Raw genomic sequence first — 7,086 nt, forward strand, 5'->3', positions numbered from 1 at the left:
GGGGGGGGGGTGGAAGTTAGGCTTGCCTAGGGTGCCAGATAGTCTAGGGCTGGTCCTGGGCAATCCTACCACTAACTTCTTAGCCAAGGCTGCCATTTCTGTCATTACATAGTTCCTGAAGGAATAACATCTGATTCTGGAACAGTACTGGATGTTCCAGTTCCCCATATTTTTAAATCACAACCCAGCTCTGAGACATGAGTATACAGCAGAAAGGTTACAGAAAAGTCCACTTTGAATATTCAGGAGCCTGGCTTTTTGTCTGGGCCAGGTCAACATAGCACTACTTCCTGCATGCCAAGAAAGGTTCATTAGAAGGCATTCAGAATATTCTGTGTGGCAAAAGAATTAGGTCATGTGAAAAGTTTTCTTAAACTTCTAAGCACACACATCCAGGGAATGCAGATTCAATAATTCCTTCTGATCAGCCAGTATCATAATGCCCCTGTATAAATCGATGGTGCGGTATCATTTGGAGTACTGTGTGCAGTTCTGGTCACCGCACCTCAAAAAGGATATTATAGCATTGGAGAAAGGGCAGAAAAGGGCAACTAGAATGATTAAAGGGTTGGAACACTTTCCCTGTGAAGAAAGGTTGAAACACTTGGGGCTCTTTAGCTTGGAGAAACGTCGACAGAGGGGTGACATGATAGAGGTTTACAAGATAATGCATGAGATGGAGAAAGTAGAGAAAGAAGTACTGTATTTTTCGCACCATAAGACGCACTCCCCCCCCCAAAAAAAGTGGGGGGAAAAGTGTGTGCGTCTTATGGAGCGAAGGTACCTTCCTCCGGGGAGGGGCCGATCCGCTGCCTCCGCCTCTGATCCCGGCGCTTCCCCCGCAACTGCCTGCCTGGCTCCAGCTTCTTCCAGCAAGCGCTGGGATTGCTCCACGCTGCCCCCACCGCAAACCCAATGCTTCACGAGCGCCAGCTGCGGAGGGGGCAGCGTGCTTTCTCCGTGCCTGTCTGCCTCCGATCCCGGCGCTTGCTGTAAGCATCAGAGCTGGAGCCAGGCAGACAGGCACGGAGGAAGCACCCACCCCCTCCGCAGGGATCAGAGGGCAGAGGGAGCGATCCTGGCGCTTGCTGTAAGCGTCAGAGCTGGAGCCAGGCAGACAGGCACGGAGGAAGCATGCTGCCCCCTCCGCAGCTGGCGCTCGCGAAGCGCTGGGTTTGCGGTGGGGGCAGCGTGGAGTGATTTCAGCGCTTGCTGGAAGAAGCTGGAGCCAGGCAGGCAGGCGTGGGGGAAGCGCCGGGATCGGAGGTGGAGGCAGCGGATCGCCCCCCAGGAGGAAGGTGCGTCCTATGGTCTGGAGCGCCTTATGGTGCAAAAAATACGGTACTTTTCTCCCTTTCTCACAATACAAGAACTCGTGGGCATTCAATGAAATTGCTGAGCAGTCAGGTTAAAATGGATAAAAGGAAGTATTTCTTCACCCAAAAGGTGATTAACATGTGGAATTCACTGCCACAGGAGGTGGTGGCGGCTACAAGCATAGACAGCTTCAAGAGGGGGTTAGATAAAAATATGGAGCAGAGATCCATCAGTGGCTATTAGCCACAGTCAGTGTGTGTGTGTGTATGTGTGTGTATATATATTGGCCACTGTGTGACACAGAGTTTTGGACTGGATGGGCCATTGGCCTGATCCAACATGGCTTCTCTTATGTTCTTATCAAAACCTTCAGAGTGTGCATATATGTATCGGCCTTTAACTGACAGCCTGCCTTGGTACTAACACGTTGATATGGCATAGTGTGCATGTATACAATAATTTGGCTGCTGAGGAAGGCCTCGGAGGTTAAAAAATGTGTTTGGTTCTGTTTGAATGTGGATTAAGGTTATCAGCCTAGAGATACTGAATTGTTGGTCCTGTTTTATTGGTTCAAGGCTCTTAAACCAGAGATATTGAATTGTATTGTGTTATAAAAATTCATGACTTCTTAGTTCAAATTTTTACTACTTCAAGGGCAGAGTGTACCTACATTTTCAAAGTAGGGTTTTAGTGCACTTTGTAATAAGTACATATAGGGTGATTACAAACCGGCATTTGGGCCGACTGAGAGACGGCTCTGAAATCAACACAAAAAATCCTTCCACATACAAATATCTGCCACCCGTCCTTGTCCTGTATTCACCCCGTCCTCCAGCCTCCGCAGGCCAGCTCAAAAAGCTACCACTTCCAAAGTGGTAGCAAATTTCTGAGCAGTCAGTCAGTCACCCAGTCAGCATCTAGAAGTGGCAGGGTGGATGTGAGACAACTTGACTGTGTGAAATCTCCAAGCCGCCCCAAACCACTTCTGCCTTTTTGTCCTTAAAAACTGCTGGGAGTGCTTGAGCACAAGTGCTTGAGTGCTTAACTTGTTGAGGGGGGGGGGGGAAGAGTGGTCCGGTTTCTGAGGCACCTCTTTGTCTGGCGGCACCGAGCCGCCTGGCAGACCAGATGCAGGTGCTTCGCTGGGGAATGTGTGGAGGCTTCGGGACAGCTCTTTTTGAGCTGGCCCAATTCAGGATGTCTCCCAATTGCCCCAAACTGCCTGTCTGTTATCACTCATATTTTGTCTAATTTTTTTCTCATACAGCCGTTGGGAAACTTTGCTGTTTCTTTGGGTTGGTCCCCCCCACCTCTGTTTTGGTCAGCTTTGATCACTCCACCTTGAGTGACTCTGGCAGAACTTTAGCCACTTGATAAAGTCTAAAATCCTGACAGTATTTGCTCCCAGCTTCACTGACACACTCAAGCCTCCTTACCACATTAAGGTGTGCCTTCAAGAGGCATACTTCCAGGCATACTTTGCGATAAGGTATACCTTCTCAGCTTATTTCACTTATTTTAAGTATTGATTTTAAACATCTACAGTAAACAGACAAAGTAACAAATCAGGCCGTCCCCTCAGCTTTGTAAAGGAATGGGGGGATAAATGGATAGAGGAGGAAGTTCACTTGCAGCAATATAAATGGGTGTTTTTGTTAAGACATGCTATCTTAAACACATTCACTGTAGGAAGCAGGTAAGGAGTTTCTTCTGTATTCCAGCTGTGGGAAAGAAAGGACATGGTTAGAGAATTTAACAAATGTCATCTGTGGTTTATGGAAGACAAAGCTACCAGTTCAAGGGAGTCAAATTATGAGGGGCCAGAGAGAGAAAGAGAATAAGCAGATGAAAACCTCCAGAAGTCATTTTTGTATTAATGAGGGAGCCAATGTTTATTTTTTAACAAAAGGCAAAACCATGAGCTAACTGAGGGACCTGATTCTCCACTGCTGATTCAATTACCTCAGGACTGGCTCTGCCACTAGCTAGGTGATTGCCTAGGGCACCTCCCATGCGACTTGGTGATGTTATCAGTGTGGGGGAGGGGGGGGAGGCACCAGAAGTTTGCCTTGCCTAGGGTACCAGACAGTCTAGGACTGGCCCTGAATCACCTTCCTGGTAAGCTCCGGAGCTAGATATGCCAATTGCCTGAAGAAAAAAATCCAACATGAAGGGGAAAAAAGTCCTGTTCTTTAATTGATGTTTAATGGGATGTAATTTACCAGGTGATACTATTTACTTGCATGCCATGAAGAGCATCAGCTGCCCATTTCCTCACATTAAGTCTCTATTCAATGGTTGGGACATATCTTTCTACAGGACTCTTACCAAACTTATGTGAAGTCGACCTGTGAGAAAGAGAAGCTGTAGGTTTAAACATCGCAATTACCCTCTGAAACTTTCTTTCAAGGATGTTTTATTTGGCCATCCTCCTGTTATGCTGTTGTGCTGTCTCCAAGAGTGCAGGTAAAACCCAGCAATTGGTCAATATTCTGAAGGATGTGGTTGTCCTCAATGGATAGTAGGAGGGTGCTGGGCCTTGACTCTTCAATCCCCCCTCCCTCTGCAACTTATTTTAGGGCTTATTAAGAAACGCTCTGCTTCCCATTCTGGCGAGTATGGAGGGAATGGATGAACGCGCTTCTCGCATGCCGTAAACCAACTGGATGGACCTATAACTGCCATTAGTATCCGGGTAGGCTCATCGCACATTACAGGGTAAGTGTATGAAGATCTAGAGCTGGGGATTTAAGATTTGGAAACTGGATAGGGGAAAATTAGTCCATTGATGGATTTAATGCACAATACGGTTTTCCTTGGTGAAGTGTTGTCTCTGGAGAGTATAAATTCTCTTGGCTAAAGGATGCGAGTTCTTGAAAACGTTATCTTCTCACACACAGCCATGAGAGGAAAAACAGGCTGTATGTGAGCAATGAGGGAAAATGTGTCATTGTGCAAGTAAAGATCACAAAGAAAAACAGTAATGAGTAGCTAGTTTTGTGCTTTTCAGTATATTACAGCTGGTGTGTCATGGTTACCATGCAAGACACAACTTCTATCCCATTGGAGTCAGTCCCTGCAATGGTGTTGGATAGACTTGGTCAAAGGCAGCAGAAGAGATCTGAAGCCTACCCAACTTTTCTCTTAATTCAGCTTCCAGGTCCAGTATGGGAAGGAGTGGAGCGACTATGTGGGGAGCTCTTCAGGTGACTTGCAGACGATCGTGCTGCACCATGGAGAGGCCATTGTCCAAGTCTCTGGGAAGTCTGATTCATACATTCGCAAATTTAAATTCCTAACCAACTTTGGACGCCGCTTCTCTTTTGGAGTTGATGTGGGCAACAGTTTTAGTGCCCACCCACTCTTTCCGAGAGCTATCCTGTCTTATTTCAGTGGACGCTCGAGTTCCGTCATTGATGCCATCAGTTTCCACTGGAATGTGAAGTCCACTGGAGGAACAGGACAGGAGAACTAAAAGGTTCAATGGATGGGAGGAGAAGTGGGGGGGGGGAGTGTCTGTCCTTTCCTTCAACTCTCAGGGCTTTATGTCTCATAGCTATTCAGAATGATTATTTCAGCCACCTTGATATTCAAGAATTTTTTCTCCTCATTCACTTATTTTTGTATTTCCAATATTTCTTCCAGCCATCTACTTCTCCCTTCCTCTGTGTGCATATACACATTTTGTCCACTCGTTCCACCACGTTTCCAATGTCCACCAGTTCATCCCAAGGAGCAGGACGGTGAGAACTCAACTGTTCAATGGATGGGAGACGACAGGGGAAATCTGTCCTTTCCTCTACTGTGGAGGACGATTTTTTTTCCTCCTAATTCTCAAAAATTCTCCTCAAGAATTCTCCTCAAAATTCTCAAGAATTTTTCTCCTTGTTCACTTATTTTCCCACTTGCTGTATTTCTTCCAGCCATCTATTTCTTCTCCCTTCTTCTGTGTGCATCTTCACACTTTGTCCACCAGTTCACCCAACATGTTTTCAGTCTTACATTGGTTCAAGCAACTAACCACGTGTCCCATTCCTGTCCTATTTCTTCATAGCTTCCTCTCTAGCCAAATGAAGAGTTTTACTGGCAATGTCTGTCATACAATAAAAAGCAGATTTGACAATGTTACCTTCTTGATTCCTTGCCTGTGTACTGTTACAAAAACTATGGCTAGGCTTCTACAAATGGTTTCTTCTGGTGCTAGACAGCCTTTTCTGCGGAGGGTGCTTCGTTGTCTGCTAGCATTTCCTCTTGCACATGATCGATGACTTTCCACAAGCCCCGGCAGGAACAGAAGAGCTATTGGAAGAGGAAGTGCACTACACAGCAGAGGCATAAGCAAAACTCACACAGAAGAACTTTTGTATTTGTAAGCTTTTTGTCAATCCTTTGGGTGAGAGTTCCTATCTAAAGGATCAGAGAAAACATGGTTATAACATAGTGCTTGACCACAGACTATGAGTTTAAGGGGCGATTAACGGAGCTCTGCCACAGGGGATGGCAAGCTTGTGCAGAGTTTGTTCATAGAATTCAATCCTGTGGTGTTAGGTGTACTAGCTCCACCCCCTAGTCCAGGTTGAGGAAATGAAGATGCCCTCCAGCTGCTGTTCAACATCATTTGGGGGGGTTCAAATGCAGAAAGTGCCACACCCTTCTAAAGAAACTACCAGTTGCTCATAAGGCTTTTGACCAGCTATGGATCACTTTCGAACTTAGCCTTTGTAGGGAAAGTGATAAGAGTAGGCAGCGGCAGAACAATTCTATGGGGGTTCCATGATTACTCTTGCCCTTGACACTTCCGTCCAGCTTCAAATATGGTTGTGGTACAGGTGGATGATCGGCATCTTCAAGCCAAGAGAATGTTTCTCTTTTAGCTTTAGAAGGCCTTTTGATACTGTTGACCCTCCAATCCTGCTGAGATGCTCACAGCATAGGGTTGGGGTGTGGGGAACATTGGCTCTGGTCCTTTCTTCAGGACCAGGCTCAGAATATTCTTGTTGGACAGGAAGAGCCCACTTGCAGATATGTGTTAAGTGTAGTTCTGCAGGGCCCTATGTTAACCCCAGCGTTATCCTCCAATTACACAAGGCCGCTGGTTTGCAACTTTCAAGTAAGTGTTTATCCAAAGGTGAAGAGCCAACTTTATATCATGATTAAAAGCCTCCACAAGGTTCATCTATTGGATGAGGTTTCCTTTTTATCTTTGACAGCTAACTGAAAAGAGCTTTAGAAAAATTAATTTGTTTTTAATAGAGATTAAGAGTTTAATTTGGCTTTCTTATCTTGCTTTAGAAAAGATGAGAACGTATCAGATGTATTCTTAGATGCACCTGTTTGAGTATCTCATACATAGTTTCAAAACCCCAATTGTTTATCTAAATAATTGCATGTCCTGCCTGGGATGAGGGTATCACGATGCCCTCTGGCCACTGTTCAAAATAACTTCTTTGGGTCAAAATGCTTGAACAGGACACCAAAGTGACAGCTAGTGTGGTGGTTAAAAGCACAAACTGTGAGCCAGGTGAGTCCCTAGTGGAAATCCTTTGTGCCTAGACACGTGAAGTTGCGTTCTGTTGAGTCAGCCTCCCTGATAGAGTACTGTCTACTCAGATTGGCAGCAGCTCTCCCGGGTCTCAGGCAGAGGCCTTATGCTTGCCTACTGCTGAATTCTTCAGTTGTGAAAGCTGGAGATTGAACCTGGGACCTTCACCATGCCAAACAGATGCTCTGCCACTCAGCCACGGCCCCTTTTTCAAACATCATTAAAAA

At 45.9% G+C, this 7,086-nt stretch overlaps 1 pseudogene; it reads left to right on the plus strand.

Annotated features, from left to right (window-relative positions):
- Window positions 1–3,728: 3,728 nt before the first annotated feature.
- On the plus strand, window positions 3,729–4,792 carry LOC132583316 (zymogen granule membrane protein 16-like; annotated as a pseudogene).
- The last annotated feature ends 2,294 nt before the right edge of the window (window positions 4,793–7,086 follow it).

This window comes from Heteronotia binoei, chromosome 15, assembly GCF_032191835.1.
Source record: "Heteronotia binoei isolate CCM8104 ecotype False Entrance Well chromosome 15, APGP_CSIRO_Hbin_v1, whole genome shotgun sequence".
Lineage (NCBI taxonomy): Eukaryota > Metazoa > Chordata > Lepidosauria > Squamata > Gekkonidae > Heteronotia > Heteronotia binoei.